Consider the following 27,480-nt stretch of genomic DNA (forward strand, 5'->3'; position numbering starts at 1 on the left):
ACAGTTTTGCAGTCGGCAACTGCGCCCCCGGCACCAGGTCGATGGCACAATCATAAGGTCTGTGGGGCAGCAACTGGTCAGCTTCCTTCTCGCAGAAAACCTCCAGGAACCCTTCGTACTTGCTAGGTACTGCCTGCACCATGCCAAGTCGCAGCTGGTGCTCAGCCCCCTCCTCCTGGCAGGACTGGATGCAATTTTGAGCACAGTACGATGAGCAAAAGGTGATCTGGCGTTGGTACCACGCTACAGCAGGACTGTGTCTCTCCAGCCAACTCATGCCTAATACTATAGGCGTGTCAGACAGGTGGGTGACATTGAAGCTAATGACTTCTCGGTGATCTCCTATCCGCATCACCATGGGAGGTGTCTGTTGCACAACTTGCCCTCCAAGCAATTTCCTGCCATCCACCGTGACTACGTTCAGAGGCGTCGTGGCGGGCAGAAGCGCTATGCGATGCTGCTTGACGAATTGCATCCCCACGAAATCGGCGTTGCTCCCAGAATCGATCGTGAGGGGCACTTCTAGGGTGGTCCCATTTGGCAACTGAAGTGTTGCGGTGAGCTGCACCGCTGGCTTGGGTGGTAAAGGGTCTGTGGGTTGCAAAGACGCTGGGGACTGTTCTATAGATCCGCCTGGCTGAGCCCCAGCATTCGTGCTTACAGCCAGGCACTTTCGTTTCCCTGAAGCTCCTCTTCTTGGATCACTTCTGCTGCTACTGTTGCTAAAGCTGCAGTGTGTTTCTGGAGCCTCTGGGGGCACTCTTTCGCCATGTGCAGTGCACTGTCGCAAATGTAACACTTCCTGGTTCCTCTAGGAGGCTTCGCCTTTACTGCACCGGAAGCTGGGGCTCTGGCTGTTGCTTGAGCCTTAGCACCACCAAGTTCCATCGGCTCCTCCCCCTGCCTCCCCAGCGGCGAGGGATGTGACTGACTGAACTCCCTGGGGATGAAAGAAGACGTTCTCGCTGGTGGACGCACCTGACGTTCTTCCTCATTGTGCCAAGGACGTCCCTCGTGACGTATCCCAATCGCCAGAGCCCTCTGCACCACCTCCTCCAGGGTCTGAGGTCTGTCTCCCCTGGCAAGTTCGTCCTTTATGGGACCGCTGAGACCCTCCCAGAACAAATCCCTCACAGGTGTGCAGTCTTTCTCCCAGCGTAACGCAGTCAGTAAAGCAAAAAATCTGGAATGGTACTGACGCACAGTGGCTTTGTCTTGCCGCAGTCCAAATATCTCCCTGCGTGCAAGATCCAAATCTACGGTTGACTGGAAGCAGGCATCCATCGCTTTAATGAATTCATCAGAATCGCGGCGGGCAGGGCCATCTTCACGCCACAAATTGCGCAACCAGTCTCTGGCCGCCCCATACAAGTGAGAAACAATAAACCCCACTTTCTCCTCCTCATCTTTAAAGTCATGACGAAGCAAGTGCAATGCATACAAAACGTCTGCTCTGAAACTGGGGTAGTGCTTCAGGTTCCCATCGAAGTGGGTGACTAGGCTGCCCCCCCCCCGCCTTCCAAGTCCAATTCCCTCTGACCTGGACCCTGGGAACCCTTCCCTGCTTGCACGCTCCCACCTTGTTTGCAGGTCTTGGCAGCGCTTCTCCATTTCGTCATGCTTCTTCTGAGACGCAAGGACTGCAGCGGTGAGTTCGGAAACTGTAGTTCGCAGTGCTGTCAGCTGATCCTCCGCACTCATGGCTGTCACCGTTTGTGAGCTTTGCAAAAAAAAAATTTGCGTTCTTTGAGAGGGGACTTACTGTCAGAGCCACCCGTGGTCCCAGCTCACAAGAGACCAAAGTCCAGTCCAAGTTATATACAAAAGGTTTTATTGAAGAACATTGTTGGCATTACATCCAAGCTCCGTGGCTCCGGATCTGTTACTCTTAGATCGTAGAAGTCCCCTCTGAGTCAGTCCCGCCCCTGCACCAGCTTAAGAGGCTTGTACTGCTCCACCTTTTCCTCTCCTTCCTTTTCCGCAGGGTCTTCCTGCCCCCCTGTGCTCCCTCCCTTCGGGACTCCCCCGAGGCTGAGTCTTCTGACGCCTGCTCCCCCCTCCTTCGTGCTTTGGGACCAGGCTCCTCCTCAGGGCTCTCCTCATTTCCGCGCGCCTCCACATTTGAACTTGGCGCGCGTACGTTGCCTCTGACCTTCCTTTCGACCGTTACGCTACTCTCGGTACTACACTCCTCCCCTTCCGGCAGGACGTTCTGCTCCGAACTCCTTCCCCTCTCTGCTCCCTGTTCTGCTCTTTCTGACACACTGGCAACTCCACCCCCTTCACTCCGTTCCGACGGAGAGGCCGGTCCCGATCTCCAACCCCCACTGGGGATTCCCTCTTCGTTCCCCTGCTTCTGACTGCTTCCCTCTCTACTGCCCCTTGGCCTGACCAGGGGGGCTCCTTTTTGGGAATCCTCGGATTCACTTGACGGACTCACTGACAACCTCGGGTCATCGTCGTCCTCTTCCTCGTCGCCCTGGGACCCCTCCCCCTCGCTCTCTGTCCCTGAAACCCTGACATCGTCCAATAAGACAGCTTAGAAAACTTTAAAATAAAATGGACTAGGAGGGTAGTGCAGTGGTTTCAACACTGACAAAATGTGTGCTTGCACTTAGCAGCCATGTTGTGGACAACCTGCAAATGTGGCCCCATTAGAGTAGCCTAACCAAAGACGCCTGCTTCTTGGGAGGAAACCAATGACAAACCTAGACAGCATCTTAAAAAGCAGAGACATCACCTTGCCGACAAAGGTCCGTATAGTTAAAGCCATGGTTTTCCCAGTAGTGATGTATGGAAGTGAGAGCTGGACCATAAAGAAGGCTGATCGCCGAAGAATTAATGCTTTTGAATTATGGTGCTAGAGGAGACTCTTGAGAGTCCCATGGACTGCAAGAAGATCAAACCTATCCATTCTTAAGGAAATCAGCCCTGAGTGCTCACTGGAAGGACAGATCCTGAAGCTGAGACTCCAATACTTTGGCCACCTCATGAGAAGAGAAGACTCCCTGGAAAAGACCCTGATGTTGGGAAAGATGGAGGGCACAAGGAGAAGGGGACAACAGAGGACGAGATGGTTGGATAGTGTTCTCAAAGCTACCAGCATGAGTTTGACCAAACTGCTGGAGGCAGTGGAAGACAGGAGTGCCTGGCGTGCTCTAGTCCATGGGGTCACGAAGAGTCAGACACGACTAAGTGACTAAACAACAACAACCTGGAAGTTACCAGAGCATGAATTACCAAACATTATTCATTCATGCCAACAAATTTAAATGGGGAAATAATGCTACTTTTCTGGGTAAAAATGCTCTACATTCAGCAAATTTATTAAATTTGTTTTTATCTTGCACACACCACCATTTAGGGTTCATTGTGCAATTTCATGTTCTACAATGTATAAAGCATGGACTTGGGTTTATACTCTTAGACTAGTTAAGGATGGATTCCGAAAGACCCAGCAGATCTATAGCCTACATTTTACAATGAAGTACGGTGTAGTTGAATAAGTCCCCTTTTATATAGAAGCATCTCAAAACATATGAATATTTCTGCAAGATAAAAATCAATATACTTAATCAACCTCACCAATTCTCCCCAAGTTTTATGCTCACCTTAGACAAAGCCCACCCACTCCTCAAATTTTCTCTTCCTAGAAGTAATACAGTCTTTCGGTACTTGAGTCCAAAATCAATGCATGCCATAGAGCCCCTGCAGCTGTTGTTTACCATGTTGCTGCAACTTCTGGTCCTCCATGTGCCTCTCTGTGGACACAAAATTCTTCACAACAAGCCGAGAACACGACTTGTTATGTAACTGGTGAGAGGCGGTAGCGGAGAATGAGGAGGACATGCAACCAAACAATCTACATCATGAAATTCCTGCATGACAATAGTGCTTCTTGTCTCCTTCCCACTCCAGACTCCCCAAAAGGTTTAAAATATAACTGAGCACATTAGCCTTTTTATTGGAAAACTGGAAATGCACATAAGCCTACAAAGAAGGACTTGCCAAAATAAGGCAAAACAAAACAAGAAGCTGTTCCGCTCCGAGGAAAGGGGCAGAGGCCAAAAAACTTGAGAAAGAGATTGCAAATAGGGTGAATAAGAGGCCTGGCCCAAGAGACAGCTACAACCCGGGGGCTCTGGGTTAAGGCAGTCAGACATTCTCAGTTTGGCCCGCCAGTGGCCTGAATTGCACATCCTCTACCCTGAAAACAAATGCCTCTGGGTGCAGGCAACATGTTCCAAATCTACTCCCCACCCACATTTCAAATTGATGCTCTGTCTTCAACAAAAGGCCTCACAATGGTACAGGAGAGAATGTACAAAGCTGTTAAGACAAGAAATGGCTACCACTCTATTGCAAAGCAGCTAAAGGCGAGTTTCTCCTCAGTGGTAGTGATGTAGTAAGAGAGTGATCCATCTTTCAATGTGATATTTCAACACATTGAACCCTGAAATCTGAATTACATGGACATTATTACAACAGTAGCATTTCAAAAACTATATGTTTATCTATAGATATAGATACTGCAAAAGACAGAACACTGCTTGCAAAACTTCAAAAAAATGCAATAAAAGCTGAAGAAAAAGGAATGAATTGTTCTCTACATCAACAGGAGGCTGAAGCTTTGAGATCAGAGACAGTAACAGCAAGAGGAGGGCACTTCTGCCCTTCTAGCTCAAGACTCAAATGACTCAAGAAGCCTAACGAAATATGCTGAAAGTACAATCACAAAGACATAATCGAACAAGCAGCAGATAAAGTCCTGCTGAAACAGAGGGCATCAAGTGGTAGAAGGAGGTAGGGAGCTGTCCAGATAGGTGTGCTGACATAGAGAAAGCCCTCTTGCACTTCCCACCCCGACTGCACAATTGATGGCAGCAGGATGCATGCATGGAGGACCCCACCCCACCCCACCCTGGTGACCATCATGACAGCTAAGAATTATGCAAGTATTTGATGAGTATCCCTGAGTATCCCTTGAGTCATGGTTATCTGAATGTACAGTGGTACCTCGGGTTACAGACACTTCAGGTTAAAGATGCTTCAGGTTACAGACTCCGCTAACCCAGAAATAGTACCTCGGGTTAAGAACTTTGCTTCAGGATGAGAACAGAAATCGTGCTCCAGTGGCGCGGCAGCAGCGGGAGGCCCCATTAGCTAAAGTGGTACCTAAGGTTAAGAACAGTTTCAGGTTAGGAACGGGCCTCCAGAACGAATTAAGTTCTTAACCCAAGGTATTACTGCATTATGAATAAAGCTCATTATTCGAGTTTAGCTCCTTTCACCTTTTTTATCTTCTATGTAACATTTGTGATATCTGTACCATGGGATGCTCTTGATGTTGCTTGATAGCCAACTGCAGTACCCCACTTGCGCAACGGACATCTGCTGGCTTAAGTGGGACGTTCCCTTTCTTTCCTCCCCCTGTGGGATCTCACCTATTGTTTATAATTAACATTGGTTCTCAATAAAGCACTTTTAAGAGAAGAGACAAAAAGGCTGTTCATGTATTGCATGAGTACAGTTTGTGACAGATCAGGGGCAAAGAGGGGCAGGAAGAGTCTTTCCTTACTTGTGAATGGGGATAAATTTGTTGCAGTCTTATTTTAATGCAAATCTATCTAATTTGCATTTCCTCAAAACAATATGCAAACCTCAATGCATCCATCCTTCAAATTTCACACTTCTCTGAATTTTGTGGTGCAGTTCACTAATCAAATACAGTGGTACCTCGGGTTAAGAACTAAATTCGTTCTGGAGGTCCATTCTTAACCTGAAACTGTTCTTAACCTGAGGTGCCACTTTAGCTAATGGGGCCTCCCGCTGCTGCCTCCACACAATTTCTCTTCTCATCCTGAAGCAAAGTTCTCAACCTGAGGTACTATTTCTGGGTTAGCATAGTCTGTAACTTGAAGCGTCTGTAACCTGAAGCATCTGTAACCCGAGGTACCACTGTATTGTGTAGAAAAAAATGCATTATATTTAAATTTCAGGTTTTAAATTCCATATTTGATCTTACATTGTATATTTAAGTTTTAATGTGCATAAGCTGCAAATTGATTCAATTCAGCAAAATAGAATCTTCTGTGCATGTTGCTGAATACAATCTCTAATAAGCAACATGCACCAACTGAACTGGCTAGGTGCACTGTCTAAGCGGAAATTGGGCGATGGAGAGGGTGTTCCACAACGAACGCAACTACTTAGTTATGACTACTGCTCAGCTGTAGCCAGTGATTATCAAGTTAGAACCATTGTAAATTAGACCAAAACACTGTGGAAAATGAAACACTGAATGCACAACCCAGTACAAGCAGTTTGTTTTAATTTGGCTTCCATGCAAGTACTTGCCATCTGATTGTGCCCTTGTTTATTCCTGACAACTAATAAAACCTGTCCTAAATAAACCAGGAAGTGTCTATAGCTGATTGCCTTCTGAAATGACTGGCTGTGACTTGTACCGTTTCTTCACTGAGAACTGGTACAGCATCTAGTATGTCTTAAGAGTGGCTCTTTCCACCTACAAACATCTAACAAATCCCACAAATACATTCTCAGCCTGGCTACTGATTGATAAGGATATGCTTCTATCATTTACACAATCCTGATCATTTAAGCACAATCCTGCATGTCTACCCAGAAGCCAATTCTACTGAAGTCAATGAGACTTACTCCCAAGTAAATGTGTATAGGATTGCAGCATTAATTTAGACAATGGGTAAAGGGTTTGTAATGCAGTTGCGGAGACTCAATATGCAGTTAGTTACAGAGAGAGAGCCAAAAACCCTGTACAGGTATACAAGGGCTGCAAAGTAAGACTGAAGTGTTGACAGCAGATGTCACTACAGCCTCTACTGTATAATCACATGCTTGTTTCTGTATTGCTATATGATTTGGGGTATGCCTATGGACCTAATTTTCTATACTTGTCTGTCCAAATGACCTAAATGAGTGGCATTAGACTTTTCACATAATGCCTGGCTACATAAGCCGTTTAATGAAATTACCAAAGTTGCATCACAAAATATTCCAAGAGCTAAACTGCTGGATTAACAGACTAGTCAAAAAGTAATACTTTTCTCAGCATGTCAAATAACAGCTACCTCTTAAAAACTCCCCTGCGAACTCCTGTTTTATACTCCGTCATTCAGGGCATAATTGCACTTGAAGAAAATGAAATTCTTCAAAAGCACAGAGCACTTTTTGCTCTCTTTAGTGGGAGGAAAAAGCTTGTGCAGGTGGGTGCTGCACTGCCTATCTTTTCAGACAGAACTGCAACGGAGTAGTGAAGAGGCTTGTAACAAACTGGAGACAAAGAATCTGAAAACGGGGTCCAATAAATTTAATAGGCAAAGGTAAAAGTACCCCTGACCATTAGGTCCAGTCGTGACGGACTCTGGGGTTGCGGCGCTCATCTCGCTCTATGGGCCGAGGGAGCCGGCATTTGTCCACAGACAGCTCCCGGGTCGTGTGGCCAGCATGACTAAGCCGCTTCTGGCGAACCAGAGCAGTGCACGGAAACGTCATTTACCTTCCCGCTGGAGTGGTACCTATTTATCTACTTGCACTTTGACATGCTTTCGAACTGCTAGGTTGGCAGGAGCTGGGACAGAGCAACGAGAGCTCACCCCGTCGCAGGGATTTGAACCGCCAACCTTCTGATCGGGAAGTCCTAGGCTCTGTGGTTTAGCCACTCGTGTCCCTTAATAAATTTAATACCCTTCCTCAAAATAGAGAAGTTTGTAGTTGGGACTCTACTTGTTCAGACCCTCTGCTTTACTACTTCTATCCCACTTGTTCTCCAAGGACCTCAAGGCAGAATACATGTTCTGTGAGACTGGTTAGGCTGAGAGTGACTGGCTCAATCACTCAGAGAGAAGTTTGCGTCCAAATGGAAACCTGAACCTTGGTTGCCAGTGTGGTGTTTCCTGATTTTGGACTCCAGCTTCCATCCCAAGCACAAAAAACCCACTACTGTACATACTGCATCCAGCGGCATATTCTATTAAACTAAAAGTATGACCATAGTGAATTTTTGTATGCTCTAATATCACTGAACAGAGTAAGGCCTGGTACAGTCCATATCTCATCTAGCATCTGTCAAGGGTTTTCCAAAAATGCTCAGCAAAAGCTGAACAACTTTAAACTACTGATTCTTAATTTTGGACTCCCAAAAGTAGGGGTCGTCTTATACATGGGTGGTGTTATACACGGAAAATTACAGTAATTTCACAACTCTTCTAGTTTTATAAAGCCTGAGAGGAGAAAGTGAGCGAATGTTTGTGAGGAGAGTGATATTCAAAAAAACTGCTGGAAATAGTATTGTAAGCAGGACAAGTTCATATGTAAAAAAAACCAGAAGGGGAAGTTGAGGGAAGTCAAGGGGAGGGTGGAGGAAAGTGGGAAATTTAATCTGTTATTATTTGCTATGATGTAATTGTCGGGGTGGAAATAATAATGTAAAATTCAATAAAACAAACAAACAAAAAACTGCTGGAAATGAAAGGAGAGCAAGTGCTGGCAGAGACTCACACAGTCTCTAATTCAAAACTATGATGAGTCTAGTATGCATCGTATAGAACTAAGGCATCAAGTTGTATTTCCCAAGTCAAACATGCCAATATATCTAACCTTCTGTCTGTCATCCTGGGTTCACTATGGTTCATCTATGCTTAATTCCTGTAACAGTTTCTCTATTGGGTCATTTTTTTCTATTTACATTGGTCACTAAAGCCAACAAGTCTGTTATCCAAGCAGCCGCAGCAACGTCAAGCCATAGGGATGGGACACCACAAAAATGTTCTGTCCTTGGCTTCAGCAGTCATCTTCAGTTTGAATGGGGTTTTTTTTTCTTTTACAAACCCCACAATTTATGCACTGAAGACAACACTTTCTTGTAGGAATCCATTATTTTGAATAAGCTGAAACACTGAGAATATTGAAACTTGGGGTGGTATTCAACTAAGGTTTACTCAGAGTAGACCTACTGGAAATGATGGACCTAACAATGTTCACTATTTTCAATGGGACTGCTGTGAGGGAAAACTTAGCTGAATACTACTGGTGGTTTTCTGCGGTGCTCAAATGTTGCATGTTGGAAGGAATTCACCACATAAAACCTTCAATGCATAAAATCTAACATTCTATTTCATAAAGACGCATGGCTGGGAAATGGTGGGGCACTTGATACTTTATGGGGCAAGCATCTTTTGGTGTTCACAGTGGTACACCCCATTAACATTTGTGGCACTGAATGTTGGTTATTCTGCAGTGGACACGTGTCAATTCACTTGCTCATTATTCAGCTCTGTACATGAACAAAGGCCACTTCCAAACTGGCATTTACTGAGCTACATTTCTCCCCACTCACTCATGGAGCACCTGCATGAAGTCATCAACAAAACATCTGCATGAGGAACAGATCAGATCCCCAAGGAGTGCTACAGACCAAAAGCCAGGGTGTCAAACAGTTTATTTCCTGAGCATCACAAACAAATCAGTGTCCACTTGCTCTATTAAGAGGTCTTTGTCATCTAATCCTATATAGCCACATGTGAATGCACTTCTCATTCCATGCTATTTAACAGAAATATCAATTTTCTACCAACAAGCAGTGGACTGTTCTATAAACTGTCAGTAATCCACATCTTATGTAATAGTCCCTCGTGAAAGTGTTCACAATACAGTTTATCTGGCATTGTCAGTGGAACCCATCTGTGTCTAATTCCATCCCTTGTTTTCAATTTGTTCAGGAACGATCTTTTCAAACATCATGGTGTGAAAGCTGACCACTAGTTTCTAAAATGGGCTGACCTCATTTGTGTGCCTTCAATGTATTTCATATGCCTGAAAGAATTCCCAACATCCTAATTTTCCCAGTAAGCCATTTATAAGCATTGACTAACAAGTTTCCAACATTCCATTTTGAGGCAAAGTGAGTATATTGTTGATGATAAGTCCATAAGCGCCTGAATGACATCACCCAAAGGTTTCATATATGTGCTAATTAGCATAGAATATAATCTTGGGGGTCACCATATAGCTCAATTAACCATGGTATCAAACTGTAGTCCCTCAACCCTCTAAGTAAGACAAGCACCAATGTAAACTGGTACCTCCAAAGTCCATCCCAGTTAGCTAATCCAGAACCACCCCTTTAGTTACAAGTATAGCTCATCAACAAAGACAACCTAATCAGTCTATGTCCCATAACCAAACCTTAAACTAGATTGAAATTGATCTAGATAATCTGCCTCAAATGGATCCAATACACTCAAAATTTTAATAAACCATTTTGTGCATGACAAAGGTAGAAAGTGATTCAGGTCTATGCCAGGGATGAAGAACCTGTGGTCCTCCAAATGTTGTGTTATAACTTACTTAGAAAAAAAACAAAACCAGAAAAGGGGGTGAGAACAGGATATATATTCAGGCATCCACAAAAATAAAACAAACATGAGCTTCAATCTGGATAGCTCAGTGGCATGGTGCTGACAGGAGCATGGTGCTAACTACATGGGTTGCAGGCTTGATCCCTGTATGGAACAGCTGCATATTCCCTGCACTACAGGGGGCTGGACTAAATGAACCTCAGGGTCCCTTCCAACTCCATGATTCTATGGAAAAAACATTTTGCTTCACCACCAGGGATGAAGAATCAGTGGTTCTTCAGATAGTAAGCGTTGGACTACAACATACAGTATTCAATGGGGAAATTATTTAATGCATGTTTACTTAGAAATAAGTCCCACTATGACATTTGCAAAGTCACAGTCCTATGGTCCTTAAAGACTTGTAGATTTACTGTTGTCTAGAGTTCACTTCAACAGCTTCCCCAAGTACTGGCAGATTATACATGTACATGGGTGTGAAATACATAATTGTAAACAATGGCGACAAAAAAGGCCATGAAATGCAAGCAGTACACTCTATGACATTTCTGGGCAAAATTCACATATATCAAGTTCACGCTACCTAGAAATGTCACTGACTCTGCTTCTCACATTTCTTAGCCTTTTGCCCCTACTGCATACATAAGTTTTTCTTTATTCCCATATATAGACATGCCAAATGAGGATACACATCATATATCTAATGATGTAGGGTCCAGGTCACAAAAGCTTATACTACAACAATGTTGTTGGTCTTTAAGGGCCACAAGACACAAGACTTGGTTGTTTTAGAAGAAAGCAGTATAAACAAATATATTGACTTAACTCAAAATGCTGGCAGTCAGTATAAAATACTTGAAGGGTACCAGAGGCCATTGTACCTAAGGGTGGATTCCACAGTGCAAGTTCATCCCATCCGTTTAGAAACACAGGCTGTGTCCATAGAAAATGGATACAGCCAAGCACATCTGACTGTATTCAACCCTCCTTAGGCTGCACACACCCTACAGCTTGAAAGCACAATCTTTGACTCAAAGAATTCTGGGCACTGTAGTTTGCCTCTCACAAAGTTAGAACTCCCAGCAACCCTTAAACTACAATGCCCATAATTTTCTGAGGGGGAAATGTACTTCCAATGTGATTTCAAGGCCTACTGTGTACACAGACAGATATGGAAAGTGTTTTATGAACACAACATAAGAATAGCCCTGACTGCCAACAGCACTCTCCCACACTTGATATCCAGCAACTGGGAATTTACAATGTGGGTAAAACTGCAGTCCTATATCACCTTTCCTGGGAACAAGTCACAGTGAACTGATAGAGTCTTACTTCTGAGTAAACAAGCATAAATTTATACTGGATAACCTGTGGGCCTCCAGATGCCTTGGTCAGGGATGATGGGAATTGTAGTCCATGGGTCATGTTGGCTGGGGAGGATGGGAGTAGGAGTTGAACAACATTTTGAAGGCCACAAGACCGCCACCCTTTGTGCGTATAGAAAAAGGCAACATTCCCAAACCTGGGACTAAATCTCCCAACAGCCCCAGCCAGCACCATTTTAAACAGGCTCTGGAGTAGGCACCATTTAACCCAGCGAGCTTAGTTCAAAGCAAACATGCATGAGATTCCATTCAAAATACTGACTAGCTACCTTCCCTGAAGTGGAGTTTTTGGGGGTCAGGCAAAGAGAAACCTGTAAAGGAACAAAGTCTGCTAAGCCTGCAAACAGCTACACAAACAAACTCTACTGTGGAGGTTTCCACATTTTCTATCTTCAGGCCCACTTAAGGTGGCTGGAAGTTACTGAGGCCCACTAGTCAGAAAATGGTGGTGTGGACCTAGTTTCAAAATGGTGGCAGCTGCAGAGCTTGGCATAATTAGCTGACTAACATCGCTGTCTACTGATCTTTCCATCTTTGGAAATAGCTAGATTCTTTCCCATAGTGCTTTCCCTATGGAAACAAATTCCCTACCTCAGTTTTCCACAAATGCCAATATTTGTTCTGGACGTAATGTGATTAAGCCTTTTTTCTTCCCATCACCACATGTCTCTCAGTAGGTTTACTAATTTCCTATCATTTCTTCTCCCATTTGTCTTTCACTCTCTACCAGTACCTTATCCTCCTCACCCCACTCCAAAAAACCACTGCCAGTTTCTTTCATTCTTCTTTTCTGGTGCTTTTACATTTCCTTCCTCTCTTACAACACCTTTCCTCTCTTATGCCTTTCCTTTGTATGCCAGTTTAATGTACGGTAACCTTTTATCTCTTTTTCCAGTTTCCTTCAACACCTCCTCTGGCCCTTTCGCTTCAGAGCAACCTCCTTTGCCTCTTCCTACACTGAGCTCTGCCTCTCAGCCACTTTTACTCATAATACAATAAGTTCCTGGGTCTGGCATTGTTACAACCAAAATAAAAATATAATAAAGACACTTACTGTTGCTGGCCGCTACTTCGATAGCCCTCTTGCTCTAAGAATAAGGGAACCGTCACACATCAGTGCAAACTCAGAAAAGTCTAACAGCCACAGAGTGCAAATGCAAGCACCTAATTGGCCCAGATGCAACTATACACACCTGATTGGCAGGGCAGCTCTTTCCACAACTGCAACCCATAAGTTTACATTACTTAATGGGCCCTGATTAGGGAACAGAAGGATATAAATGGATAAATGAAAAAGGCCCACGAAATCCTCCAGCCCTATTTAATTTTTCTTACCTATTTGTGAGCTATTTTGTTTTTTACAAAAAAAAATCCCTTTGGAGATGGGGGTGGGAACTGCTCTCCATAGTTATTTTTTTCTGATTGGCTGTGATCTGCACATAGCAGACTGGCCACCACAGGAGAAAGATAGATAGAGAGAAACAGCTCCAGGTCTCTGAGACTTCTCTGTGAGTGGACATTTAAGGATATGCGTGTGGAGCACAGGAGGGAGGTGGAACTATGGTTTTGGGGAAAACAAACACAAGGGCGGTTGTTCCTCTGTGGCATTATTGATAACCTGTTGTTGGTTATCCACAACTTTGCAGGGAACAGCAACGAGGTACCGGAGGACAGAAGCGTGGGCATCATGCAGCCCACCATGGCCCTTATGTCAGCTTGCTGCTAACAGGTGTAGTGGAGGACACTGTCCCACTGACAGATGTTGAAGTAAGAGTCCACTGCCAATACGGTTAGGTTCTGTACATCTTCTTCTTCACCTGCTTGGGACAGTTGCTGCCAATTGGGGCAAATAATACTGAACTAGATGGACTACAGGTTCAACTCCATAAGATGCATTACATTAAGCACTAATTAGAGAAAAGGGAATTATGGTTTCCTTGTATTGTTTATCTCTGTCAGCAAACTTTTTCAGCAGGGGGCCGGTCCACTGTCCCTCAGACCTTGTGGGGGGCCGGACCATATTCTGAAAAAATATATATGAACGAATTCCTATGTCCCACAAATAACCCAGAGATGCATTTTAAATGACACATTCTACTCATGTAAAAACAAGCTGATTCCCAGACCATCTGCGGGCCGGATTTAGAAGGCAATTGGGCTGGATCCTGCTCCCGAGCCTTAGTTTGCCTACTCATGTCTTAGAGCACCATTCTATACCTACTTACTTGGGAGTAATCGCCGTTAACTACAGTGCTATTTACTTCCAAGTGAACATGCACCAGGTGTTAGGCATCTAGTTTTCAACAGAATGTTTATTTCTCCTTCTCAATATTTATTTTTTTCATTAACATTTAATTAGCTCCTGTTTAATCAGGGTAGCATCCTTCGTGTCCCACAAGCAAAGCAGCAATAATGCATTATATGTATTTTAAAAGATGCATTTGAACTGTATCCCAATATCTTTTGAAAGATATATTCTCCTTTTAAAGCATTATTTGTTTAAACAGGGCCTTGTTTCAAAATTCAAGGCTGAGGTGTTCCTTGTTTCTGAGTTACTGGAGATGGGTTCAGGTCAGTGAAGAGTTTAAAAAAATAAAATGCAAGTTCATCCAGAAGTAGTCTCCAAATGCTCCTGGTAATGTAAGATGCTAAAAACAAAAACAAAACCCTGTTCTCATTGAAAATATTCTGTAGGCAGCATCCACTGCACTGTGCTACATAGTGGCCCCGAGACAGGCTAGGACAGGGTGGAAGCTTTCTGGTTTTTGAATTGCCAAAGGTGGCCTCAGCTCAATAACAAAATACAATGCAAGCTCATCTAGTTTCCAAGTGCTTCCAGTAAGGGGTGCAAAAAGGTATAAAACAAAAACAAAAAACCTGTTCTAACTGAAAATATTCTGTAGGCAGCTTCTATCACCCCATGGTGCATCCTGGGCCCCAAGACAGGCTAGGACACAGTGGAAGTTTTCTTGTTTCTGAATTGCTGGAGGTGGACACAGTTCAGTGAAGTTTAACAAAACACAATGTAAGTTCATCTAGTTGTCTTGCCATTTCCAACTGCTTCCAGTAAAGGAAGATGCAAGAACTTCCTGTTCTAACTGAACATATTCTGTAGGCGGCTTCCATCAGGAGGACCAGGCTAGGAAAGCCAGCTGATTCTACAGGTCACAAACCAGTGGTTAAAGCTGAGGGAGGTGAACTGTCCAAGTGAATTGACTGAAGGGTCCAGCTTTTAATAGCTAGGCCCCTCAGAAATGGTCTTATACCAGATCAGGCCATTTCCTCATCTGTCTATTTAACTGGCAGCAACTATCTCAAATGTGTCAAGCAATCAGAGGTCCTGCCCATTGACTCTACCTGGCACTTTAAGCTGAAGAGGGAAGGTGCTGAACCTGGGGCAAAGCATAAGCTCTGACATTCAGCTATGGCCCCTGCCCTCACTTTGCTGGTTCAGCTGGTGTACCTGCAATAGAATAACATTCACAGAAATTAAATTAATCCCAGATGGATTTTTAAACTCTGCATAACAATAAACAGAATAAGGGCCAGTTAGAGAGGACTGGGGTGGGACACAATTGCTTGCCAACCTGTTGGCCACCACTGTTCTATAGCTTCAACCTGCAGCCATACATGTAGGTAAAGTACCAAATGTGCCCACACATCTAGAAGATGACAAGATGCACACACAGTTAGCAAGGCAGCATGTGACTCTGGGGAGAATGAAGGTTGTAGAAGGCAAGAATGGGAACAGTGAACTGGGCTGTGATTACAAGAGCATTTGAACATGATCTGTCTCTGCCATTCAGGTTGTGCTGGGCGAGGATCTTCAAATATCCCTAGTAAGTGTTAAAATGTTTAACTTCCTTAAACTTTCCTGCCCACTTCCAGACAATCTGAGTATACATCAACGTGATGTCTCTGAGCATGTCTATGACCATCTCCAGTTTAACTTGTATCTGGTTGTTATTTGAAATATGGAACCTATTGACCTCTTCCTCCTTTGCAACTCCCAAAGATGTAGGACAATCAGCCCATCTAAGCTCAGACTGGCAGCAACTCTCATTCATTCGTTGGCCATTTATATACTGCTTTTTGGCCCAAAGGCTTCCAAAGCAATGAACAGGTTGAAAACAAAAGGAAATATGAGAAAACCACATTAAATACAAAAGCAAAAGTGCAAAAAAATCAATAAAAACATATTATATTATATTATATTATATTATATTATATTATATTATATTATATTATGCCTGGGTCTTTCCCAGTCCTACCTGAAGATGCCAGGGATTGAATCTGGGACCTTCTGCATGCAAATCAGATGCTCTTCCACTAAGCTAAGGTCCTTCCCCACAACAGCTTGTGCCATACAATTCAAACTTCACAGGAACTGAAAGTGGCCAGTTGAGGACAAGTGGAATGGAATTCAAGCCATTACTGGAATTCTAATTTGAGACGACTCTAGAGAAGAACTTAACAGCTCTTTGCTTGTCCTCTTGGGCCTGACGCTTGACAGGAAATGAGCTTGAAAGGTTCAGAGGCAGGTCACAGAGCTAGTATCCCTGCCAGCTGCTCAGATGACCCTAGCAGTGTGTTTTGAGAAACCTGATACACTTGCTTATTATTAAAGCCTTTTTTCCTTGGAGAAGTCACGTCTAACACTGGGTTCTACCAGACACATGGCTAGCCTATTACATCCTCCCCCCCCCCCACATTCTTCTCAAGTGACACTTGTTATATGACCTAAGACTAGAACAACGTGAAAAATCCCGTGTTGCAACGCAAGGTTGAATGTGCAAGGATCATCTTGTTTACAGGAATGCTCCTGCCTTGTTTGCCTTGCAGCATTTGTTGTGCCAATCCTTCAGACCACCTCCCCTGAGGAACCAAAACCAGAGCTGGAAATTCCTGATGTCTGAGATCCTGAATTCTGGAAGGCACAATTAAGCAGGGAAATAGTATCCAAGGCTGAGCTGATGAAATGTGGAAGGTACATTTGAGTGGACACAGTACTTTGTATTCCAGTTTACTATTTAAAAGTGTCCTTTATACTTATGCTCCATTCTAAACAGGTGATTTTGCTGGCAGTGGTATTTCTTAGAAGCAGGAAACATATCAAATCAGATTGCCTTATGCAGTTTCTTTTTTTTTTCCTTTTGGCAAGGATGCCTAATAAATATTGCTGCACACAGTAATTTCCCCCCTAAAAAAATAGGTCCCGTACTCACCATAAAGTTGCTACAGTAAGTGCCACACTTTTTAGCAACAAAAATAGGCCATTAACTTATCAAGAAACTTGCCTGGCTTCTTCAACAATGTTCTTAAATTAAGGTTGTACAGGCACCAGCACGTGTCCCACTAGAACAAGGGGAATATTATAAGAGCAGCCCTGTATGATTAGGCCAAAGCTCCACCTAGTTCAGCATCCTGTTTCCAACAGTGGACAGCTCTGCCTTCAACAAGCACCCAAGCAAGAAGACATGAAAGTGACAGCCCTCCCCAATTGCTTCCTCCTCCCCAGATTGATATTCAGAGACATACTTGGTTTGGCCATCACCACTGATAGTCATAGCTCTCCTCCCCCTGAATTTGTTTGCATGCACAGGTAATATCTCTGCAATGTTCACCCACTGGATATGAGAATATTTCCACCCCCCACAATGTACAACTAGAGCTACAGAAGCAGCACAGAATCAGAGTGTATAGACAGTGCCAGAAACATGCCATGGATTTATTTTAACTACATATTTAAATATTATTTTGCTGATTTTATTTTTCTTGTTAGATTTGTTCATTTTCCTACCCTTTCCAGTTTAGCCCTTGGCTTTTCATGAGGTGCCAAAGCATTGTACATGAAGATTAAGTTGCACATGTATGACTCTGTATTCATGTTGTTGTTCTTTAATTTCTTCCAACTCATGGCTATCTTGTAGGGACCCCAGCTTACCTTGCCGATGCCTCCAGATCCCTCAAAGGCCCCCAGCATTCATATGAATCTTTTGCACACCTCTAGTGTTTGTTCCTCTAAGGGTAAGAGTTGTGTTTGTTGATATACACTTATATAATTATCAATTGCTGTTTGTGTGTTACTTCCAAAAAACCGAATAAACTTTTAAAGAAAGAAATAATTTAAGTTTATTGAAATGTTCATACGCTGAATTCAACCAAAGTGTAACTTATTATTATTTTAACCAGCAAAGTAACCCTTATCTGCTCTCCCCCCCCCCCCCCCCGTAGACTACAGCAAATATGTCGTTTTATATAAACTACAGCAAATGGCTGGTAGAGACTGATCATGGGTCATTAAAAAGAAGGAAGAAAAAGCAGAGGAACCATTGCCAGTTTGACAGCGGGGAATGCAGAGATAGCCCCTGCAGGCATTATGCATTTCCCTGGTAGAACAACCGCCAGTGGCTCCCAAATTGTGAATCCACACACTAATTCTATGACCTTCCCATCCAGTGATGAAAGCAGCAACAGTGACACTGACTCCCAGTAGTTATGTGATTAAGCCATGGTCTGTGGAGAAGAGGGCCAGAGTCACATGCTTTTCAAGGATTTTATAGTGAGCTATAGTGTGTGTTCCTGATGCAAATACATTAGATGCTCCAGTTCAGATTTTACTAATGATGGGGCATAGCTTTCATAGTTCTGGGGGATTTTCTTCTTCAGGTTAACATGGGGTGGAGGGTATTTCTAGACTAGGGAGAGAACCGCAGACCTTGATGCTGAATATGGCCCCTCTATCTGGCTTGTGGAACCCGGTGCACCAGTCCTGCTTTGCACTTTCCTTGAGTGTTTTTGCCTGTCTGGCATGTGTTCTTGAACAGTGATGATGTCTCTTACTTGCTTGGATGTAGATATCTGCCTGTGTGTGCTTGTACACACATTGCACACATGTGTACACACATTAATCTCCAAATTTTATATGGGCGGAATAAGGCCTACTGTACAAAGGTAAGAGTCACATCCATTGTCCCACTCATTTTTTCCTCTAGCCCCAACCACTACTGACACACAGCCCAGAAGGTACCCCCATGAGGAGGTACCATAAGCTTCCGCCCCTGGTCTAGAACAAAGATCCAAAAAATCCTAAAGAATGATATGAACTAATGCCAGTGTACTGGAAGAAGCAAAGATCACCAGTGTCCAAGCAATGATTCTTCAACATCAACTTCATGGGACTGGTCATGTTGTGCAGATGGCTGATTATCATCTTCCAAAGCAACTACTCTATTTCGAACTTAAAAATGGAAAGCGTAATGCTGGTGGTCAACAAAAGAGATTTAAAGACTCTCTCAAGGCAAATCTTTTAAAAATGTAATATTAACACCAACAACTGGAAAACACTGGCATGTGAGCTCTCCAATTGGAGAACAGCCTGTACCAAAGGTGGTCATGGACTTTGAAGATGCTCAAATTCAGGACGAAAGGGAGAAACGTGCTAAGAAGCAGGCACATTTGGTAAACCCTCAGCGCGATCAACTCCCACCCGAAAACCTACATCCCCACTGTGGAAGGACGTGTGGATCCAGAACTGGCCTCCACAGTCACTTATAGACTCACTGTTAAAACCGTGTTCCTGGAAGACAATCTTACTCAGCTACGAGTGATCGTCAAAGAAGAAGAGGATTATTAGAAGTTTTAACATTAAACAGACATCTCTTAATAACAATAAAAAGCCAGAGAAATGTTGATTTGGGAGAGTCTCTAAAATTCCCTCACAGATGTTCTTCAAATCCTGGTCTCTCAGCCTCCACAGGCACACAACTAAGGGAATATAAAACACTGTGCTTCAGGATTTCAAGCCAGTATTAAACTATTCTTAAAATCCTTATTTGGAGTCTTGTTTGCCAAATCTAACACCTCATGGTGGTTGCATTCCTCTGCAGCTGACCCAGGCACTGAAACCTGCGGAATTTTGTCAGAGGCTTGGAGTAAATGACGATGCATCTTTGCCATGGCATTGCCACAAATATATGTCTATTAAATTTTTTTACTGAGATTAGCATAGGGTAGACGCAAGAGTCCTTTCAGGCAGGTGTTTATTGTGGAATTGTTGCTCCTCATGCCCACAAGTTTCTTCTTGTTGTTTTTGCAGTGTCCACATGACATCATCATCAAAATACTGGCCCCTTACTGCTGCAAAAATATGGTAAGTAAAAATAACTCTTTACACAAATCTGCAACCACTGCTGGTGTGGAAACACATTTGCACAAGGGAATAGCAAGGAATATAATGACTGGGAAAAATGAGATGTGTAGAAATGTGCATACAGAAAAACTGCATCTGAATGAGCGAATTGTGATGGAAGGTTTCCATCTGGAAGCTCCCTTAGTATAGGCAGAAGTCTGAAGAGTGACTTCATGGGGAAAGTGCTCACTTTGTAAGGTCAATATATCAAGCTGGGAAATATCCCAGGGAAAGATCCATGAAAGCGTAAGTATTGATGTGGAGAGCTACATCTTAAGTAAATGTAGCAACCACTGGACACCCATCTATTTTCATCTTTCATTATATGAGTCCATTCCACAGCCCCTGCAGAAGAGATTCTGTTGGATAAAGCATAATACCATAGCCAGTGAGGTGGTGTTAACAGAAGCCAAAATTGTCATTCATTGTATCAATAATTTTAGTTCTCTTGCACAGTCTTGTGGAGAGAGAGAGAGAGAGCACATTTTGCATGGGGATTCTGATTCTAGCCACCACGCAGGTTGGTGGAACATGCATAAGCCTATTACACCCTCATTCTGCCCTCTTCTGGGTCCTAAAGGCCCCGCGCATCAGCAGTCACACATCAACTGGATGTGCACAAAATGGTCACCATCTGTATATATGATGGTCAGCAAAGATGGAAATAGTTATGAGCACAGCCAGAAAAGAAATGAAAGTATTGAGGAAGCGGGCATGGAAAGGGAGTATCATAAAGGGGCAAATGATCTGCCCACCCAAAAGCCCACTGAAACAAGTCATCTATGACCCTGAGCAGTTTGGAACCTGACCTACCCCCAATTTATTGGATTATCCCCATATCAGGTAAACCCAAATTTACAAAGTGAAAAACATTGAGATTGTGTTGTTGGAGTTAACTCCATGCAGACTAAACAAATAAACTGGGGATGCAGACAACTGCAAACACCATAAAATCCCATGTAGACAAGCCCATGGTTAGGTGAGCCTCAATTTCTCTTGGGTTCTCTGCAAAGGCACATGGCTCTCCATTTCATTAATTAAATGGTTAATCAGAATCACCAGCTTCTTGACCAGTGACACCCCACCCTGGGCCAGCCTCTTATTTTGAAGGTTGGGCTGTCCTGCAATGCTACTTGAACTAGTCTCTCATAATCACAAGTAGCATTCTGCATCTGGTGCAATCCACCCTAGAAAGGGCACTTTTCAGGTCAGGAAAAGAATGGAGCACAGAAGGTGGGTCTGGCTTTGTGGTAGAATCAGCTCCACAGGGAAGCTGCCCTTTTTTTAAAGTCACATTTGAATAGAAGAATGATATGTAGCAAGGAAACAGGACCTGGAATAAATAAGCACAAAGCACATTTCCTAGAAAAATGTGTTTAAGTACAGGTTGTAATCTTACGTGTGGTCTGACCTTTAAAGTTAGAGCACCCATGGTGGATGAAGAAAATAATCTAACTGACCAAGGAAGAGTACAATAATTGCACAATAAATTACCTATATATTAGGAAGGATTCTTCCTAAGAGGACAAGCTGCCCCAATCCCACAAGGAATGAAAAAAGCTTAGGTTATGTTGTTTCTTCTTGCCAAAGCAACAAAAGGAGCTAAACAAAAATGCAAACTATTTTAATTGATCCCGCCTGGCTCCCTGGGGGATGATGTGTTCCTCGGCTTGCAGACAACAGAACCAAGGAAGTTGTCCCATATTCATCTGCCGATTGTCTACTCAGAAACGTGGAATGAACTGAGCACTAGCAAAAATGAGATCAGAGATTGGCTTGGAAGCATCTGAAGACAAATGCCTGCAAACTGGAGTCTCATACAGTAGTGCAGAGGCCAGGGAATCTCATTTTACTGTGGATTAGCTCTTTAAATCAATTGCTTTTCTTTTTCTTTATGAAGTGTTAGCTATGTGTATGTCATTGTGCATGCATTAGAAAAACCAGAAGAAAACTAATGCACGTGAGGGCTCCCAAGATGATGGAAGGAGGCCAAAGGAACAGGAATGAAGAAAATAACAAATCAATTATTCTTTCCAAGTATTTGCACATGCTCAAAGATGAATACTTTTACACCAAGTTAGAGCAGCTGTAATGGACATTATAGGATGGGCTGCACAAACCAGTGATCCAAGCATGGATTGAGAGGTGTTTAGCAACCCCCACTTCCATGTTTGCAGTCCTAGGCAGGCAGCAAAAAGCAGAAAGTTTATCACGCCCCTTGTATGCCACAACCTATGCAAGTCTATTCTATAGAGCAGGGGTGGCTTTCCAGATGTTGTTGAATTCCAGCTTCCATCATCCCTGACTATTAGCCATGCTGCCTGGAGCTAATGGGAGTTGGAGTGCAATCACTTTTAATTATTTATATAGTTAAATACAATAATCAAGTACTAGGCTGTTAAAAATACTAGTGCTTAACAGAAAGATGTAGTTCAATAAAACTGTATACCGTTATTATTAATAATTACCCTCCTATCCTATACAATCTACTGCTAGTATGCCCTGCTATCCTATACAATGGAAGATGCACTCTTCCATTGTCTCCTGAGACAGACGGGTGCCAATTACAGTAACTTTTCCTATACATATTCCAATAGTTAAATAGCCTCACTCTGTCTAATAGTAGGACCAATGCTGCCAACGAAGTCCAGCCTTTATTTGCAGAAAATGATCTAACTGGGAATTAGCATCCTCAAACATTTTGCAAACCTGTAATAAGGGATTGGTCCCTACCAAAGACCGGAAAGCCAAACTCAAGCAAAGCTTGAAACACAGAGGAAGTGAGAAAGGAAGCTTGTGGGTATTTGTTTCTTCTCCCTCTCCCTCCACCCCACTACAGCCAATAAATAAAGAGAACTAGCTTTAGCCAGGTTGTGTTACTGAGGGCTCACCCAGACTTCTTTTCATGCCACATCTCTAAGCACAGGTCTGCGGAAAACCCTAATTGCCGTTTGTTCCATTTCAGTGTTAAGGAGCAGGTTTTCACACGGGAAATGCCAGGAAGGAGCTCTCAGACATGGCACTTTAAAGTGCAGGTTTGTGCCTAGAAAGTGGGGCAAAAGGTACATGTGGATGAGCCCTGGATCACCACACCCCCTACACACACACAGAGAGAGAGAGAGAGAGAGAGAGAGAGAGAGAGAGAGAGAGAGAGATTATAGTGCCTCTGAAGGTACAAAAAGTGCTTTCTCCTAATCAGGGTGTTCACACCCCCTATTCCTTGAGTCCTGAGGAGTCAATTCATAGTAACCAGCAAAGTTAAGATGGTAATTCCCTACCTCAGATGCTTCAGAGATTATTGGAATGGCATCTTGTTCCTCATGTTGCTGCTTGAGGCCAATGAGCAATATAAAAGCCAGACAGGATTTCTGTGAAACTTAACTGCAAAATGTGGACTCCTGTCCAATTAGCAGACACACTGTCTTCCCAGGAGTAGATAACAGGAGTACTCACTCTTTTCTGCTGGGTCTTCCTTCCCCAAGAGCAGGTAACAGGAGCAATATAATCACATGAAGAGCAGAATAACTCACTGTCCACCCAGCAGTAGATGGGAATGATTCCTTACATCCTGCTAGGGACTGACTGATGCTTAACCATGGCTGATAAGTGCTCTTTTCATGCCCGCATATGTGATCACTGTACATAGCATGGCTGATGGCCAGGGAGTGAACATCACAGGGTCCCATTGTACATGCATGCATTGGAAAATGTCTCCAATTTATGGGATGTTCATGCACTTGCTGAAAGTGCATTTTCCCACTCTCTTCTTTGGGCGAGGAACTGCTTTCTTCCCAGGTGTGCAGCTTGATGCTCACTGAATAAGGGACCAGAAGTAGCATTTCTGAACATGAATAGCCTGCACTGTGGAGAAAACAGCTACACATGCAACATGGCTCTAAATGTGTTCATTTAGAAGCATATTCAGGATTTAAGCCTGTGGATTGAGTAGACCAAGACATTTTGTCTGTACAGCAGCTAGCACATTGGTATGTTAAATAAATATTAAGTAGTTATAACTCTGTTCCCTTCATCTGCTTGGAATCCAGAATATTTCTTTTCTATGGCTCTAGAACTGGGGGAGATGTTGCTTTCTGCATTCATTTCACACATGGAAGTTTTTTGTTCTCCAGCCTGAGCCTTGTTTTAAGCAGTTAATCATAATCATTTTTTCCTGTTTTGTTTGTTTAGCTACAGGATGTTTAAGATTCCTCTCTTCTTTTGCCCTTTCTGCAGCTGCTCTTATTGTTTTGCCTGTGTCTCTGCTGTCTTGCGGTAGCTTTCTAGGCATTTCACAACAGGATGAAGATCAAACCCCCCAAAAAAATAAAGATTTTTGTTGTTTAGTTGTTTAGTCATATCCAACTCTTTGTGACCCCATGGACCAGAGCACGCCAGGCACTCCTGTCTTCCACTGCCTCCCACAGCTTGGTCAGACTCACATTGGTAGCTTCGAGAACACTGTCCAACCATCTCGTCCTCTGTCATCCCCTTCTCCTTGTGCCCTCCATCTTTCCCAACATCAGGGTCTTTTCCAGGGAGTCTTCTCTTCTCATGAGGTGGTCAAAGTATTGGAGCCTCAGCTTCAGAATCTGTCTTTCCAGTGAGCACTCAGGGCTGATTTCCTTAAGAATGGAGAGGTCTGATCTTCTTGCAGTCCATAGGACTCTCAAGAGTCTCATCCAACACCATAATTCAAAAGCATCAATTCTTTGGCAATCAGCCTTCTTTATGGTCCAGCTTTCACTTCCATACATCACTACTGGGAAAACCATAGCTTTAACTATGCGGACCTTTGTTGCCAAGGTGATGTCTCTGCTTTTTAAGATGCTGTCTAGGTTTGTCATTGCTTTTATCCCAAGAAGCAGGTGAAAATAACGATTAGAAAATGGCAAAACAATGAGGGAGGAATCACAATAAACTAGATTCATTTCTGAGATTGGAAGTCCTCTCTTGACTCTTCTTTTTTTTTTAATTGGGTTTTATAAACAAGAATAATGTTATACAAACAAGTTTACCAAGTTTTCTCATGTCATTTGTATGTCAGAAAGACAGCATAATAAATGTGGAAAAATATCTACATCATATGTTTTATTATTAGTGGCCAGTGTATAAGCTCTTGGTTTATGGTCCAGCAGCTCTATAAGGCTACCTATCAAAGTGTTAAGCTGAACCATTTCCTTGAGAAATAACTAAGCACAAAACTGGACGTTCAGCAAAGACCCAGATTCAGGAACTCAGATTGCTACAAACAGTCTAAAGAAATAGAAGGGGAGGACATACTTTGGGGGGGGGGAGCAGAAAGTGTGTCCGGCTCTGTTTCCCCCACCTTTGCTTTACAGGTTATGTTTCAGATGTCACAGACAGATCAGTTTCAGGCAATTGACGAATAACCAGTCATCTCTCAACCAAATGTGGTCTGGACCAACTAGCCAATTGGCCTTTCCTGGAATGAAAAAACAACAATGCTCTCTCTTTTTTTGCCAGGGTCGGGAGAGAGATGCAGACCTTTGGCAGCATAAAAAATGTACCCTGCTCTGCCTCCTTCCATACATGTTTTTTCCACCTGATAGCAGATAGTAAAATGGTACTGAAGCCTTTTTGTGTTGAAGCTGTGCAAACAGATACACATGTGCTACAAAAAACAAACAAATGAGCACAGCAACCAGAGTGCCATCAGAAAACAGCATGTAGGATGAATTTGAAACAAGCATAGCAAATCTTCTTTGTATTATATTTTAGATTGTTCCAGTGCTATTTTTCTAACACCTCCCCTTTTCTCTTATAATGGCAATGGTGCCCACCTGAGAAGTGCCAAAAATGAGTTCTGGCGAGTCCCTGCTGGAAAAAAAGCCCTGGATTAATTCATGAAACAAGTAAATGTAATTATGCATCGGTAAGAGACCATGTAAAAGGTCCTTTCTGACCAAAAGGTGGCAGTGTTGCTCTCCCCTCTAACTCTAGGCAAGGGGGAATGTCAAAATGTCACTATCTAGTTATATAAATATACTTTTCAGACCTACAATAAGGGTATTATGACTTTTTCATGCAATCAGCATTATACTTTTTTAAATCTGAGCATGATTTGAATTCAAAAGTGGCAGTAGGAAAATATCCTAGTCAACACATACAAGCCACTATGCAATTTATCATTTACTGTCTGCTGCTATTTGCCAACTCCCCTAAAACCGGCTTTTTGGGGGGGGGGGATTTATGTATTTATGGAATTTGTTGTGTGGCACTCTGCAAAAGAATAGCTTACTGAAGAATGATTCAGTTGAAACAATATTTTCTCTAATTAGGAAGTAAGAACATGTTGGCTTTTGCAGTAATTACTGTGCATTCTTTATCAATTATTCCTTGGAAAATCAGATTGCGACCACTGTACCCTGAAACAATATTTGCAAAGTAGGATGAATCAGGGTGTTGAATCATGAGCTAAAACATCTCTTGTATGATCTAAAACATCTCTTGGATAAATCACAAGACTTGCTCAAGGTGCCAAAAACAACAGAAATGGCATCATGACATTTACAAAAATGAGAAAGCCCTGATTTCCAAACACCTAATCCTATGCAAACTTTCTAAAGTTAGCAAGGCAAAGTTCAACAGAGAAGTAGGGCTCATTTCACACACACACCCCTGTCAAATGCTGAAGGTTACAGTTTCACACAATCCCAAACCAGCTTTGGCCTTTCCTTCTAATCCAGAATTATCTCCACCTAGAATGTTTCCCCTTTCATTTGTATAGTCTTGGTTGCCTCCCTTTAAGCCTTAGTTTCCTGTTTATTAGCTGCCTACCATGCAAAAGCAGCAGAGAATCTGGAAGCAGCAATCCCTGTGCTCACTTAGTGCCATGTGAATGGATGCTTTGAATATATCCACATGGCTTTTCAAGACATGTCTGTGTGTTATGCCAACATGCACCAGCCTCTGAAATAGTGCATATGAAATGCCATATGATGGCTGAGCACACACAGGGTCCTCCTATGCTACTCTGCCCCTGAGCTCCCCCACAACCCCCCATGCAGGTTCTCATAGCTGAGCCAAGATAAGCCGCTTGACTTTCCAAAGATGGCTGACCTCTCATCAACACAACACATCAGCCATCTTCATCCCTCAGCATAGGAATGATTTTTACTACATCACCTTATCTGGAAAAGTTTTGCATTACTTGCGTCTCTGTTGGCTCCCCCCCCCCCAAAAAAAAACACCTGTACTGCTTCTGGGCTCTTCCTAGAAGTTTGAGAGCTTTTCTATACATACATTATGCAGAAAGAAAGGGTACAATTCTCAGCTCCATCACCATACTGCAGGTAAGGAGGTCATGTTTTCTACAATAAACAAGGGAGTGGTTTGTTGCAGAACTTTCAATCATGTGCTATATGGAAGAAGTGTCTGTGATTGTTTGAAAGTGTTTGCAAGGGTGAAAATTAGAAAACGTGTCATCCACCTTCAGCCTGAAGTTGTACTGGCCATATTTGTACCTCCTTCTTCTGTGTAATGTGTA

At 43.1% G+C, this 27,480-nt stretch overlaps 1 long non-coding RNA gene across 1 annotated transcript in view; it reads right to left on the minus strand.

Moving 5' to 3' along the window:
• LOC310838642 overlaps positions 1-27,480 on the minus strand; it is a 61,852-nt gene that overhangs the window by 17,457 nt on the left and 16,915 nt on the right. Inside the window, exons 3-6 of the long non-coding RNA XR_014561096.1 lie at positions 15,140-15,245; positions 12,976-13,037; positions 12,837-12,870; positions 12,052-12,093 (exon numbers count right to left, since the gene is read on the minus strand). This is a non-coding gene — a long non-coding RNA (uncharacterized lncRNA). The remainder of the gene's footprint in view (positions 1-12,051; positions 12,094-12,836; positions 12,871-12,975; positions 13,038-15,139; positions 15,246-27,480) is intronic.

The sequence above is a fragment of the Podarcis gaigeae genome (assembly GCF_964106915.1).
Source record: "Podarcis gaigeae genome assembly, chromosome: 1".
NCBI lineage: Eukaryota > Metazoa > Chordata > Lepidosauria > Squamata > Lacertidae > Podarcis > Podarcis gaigeae.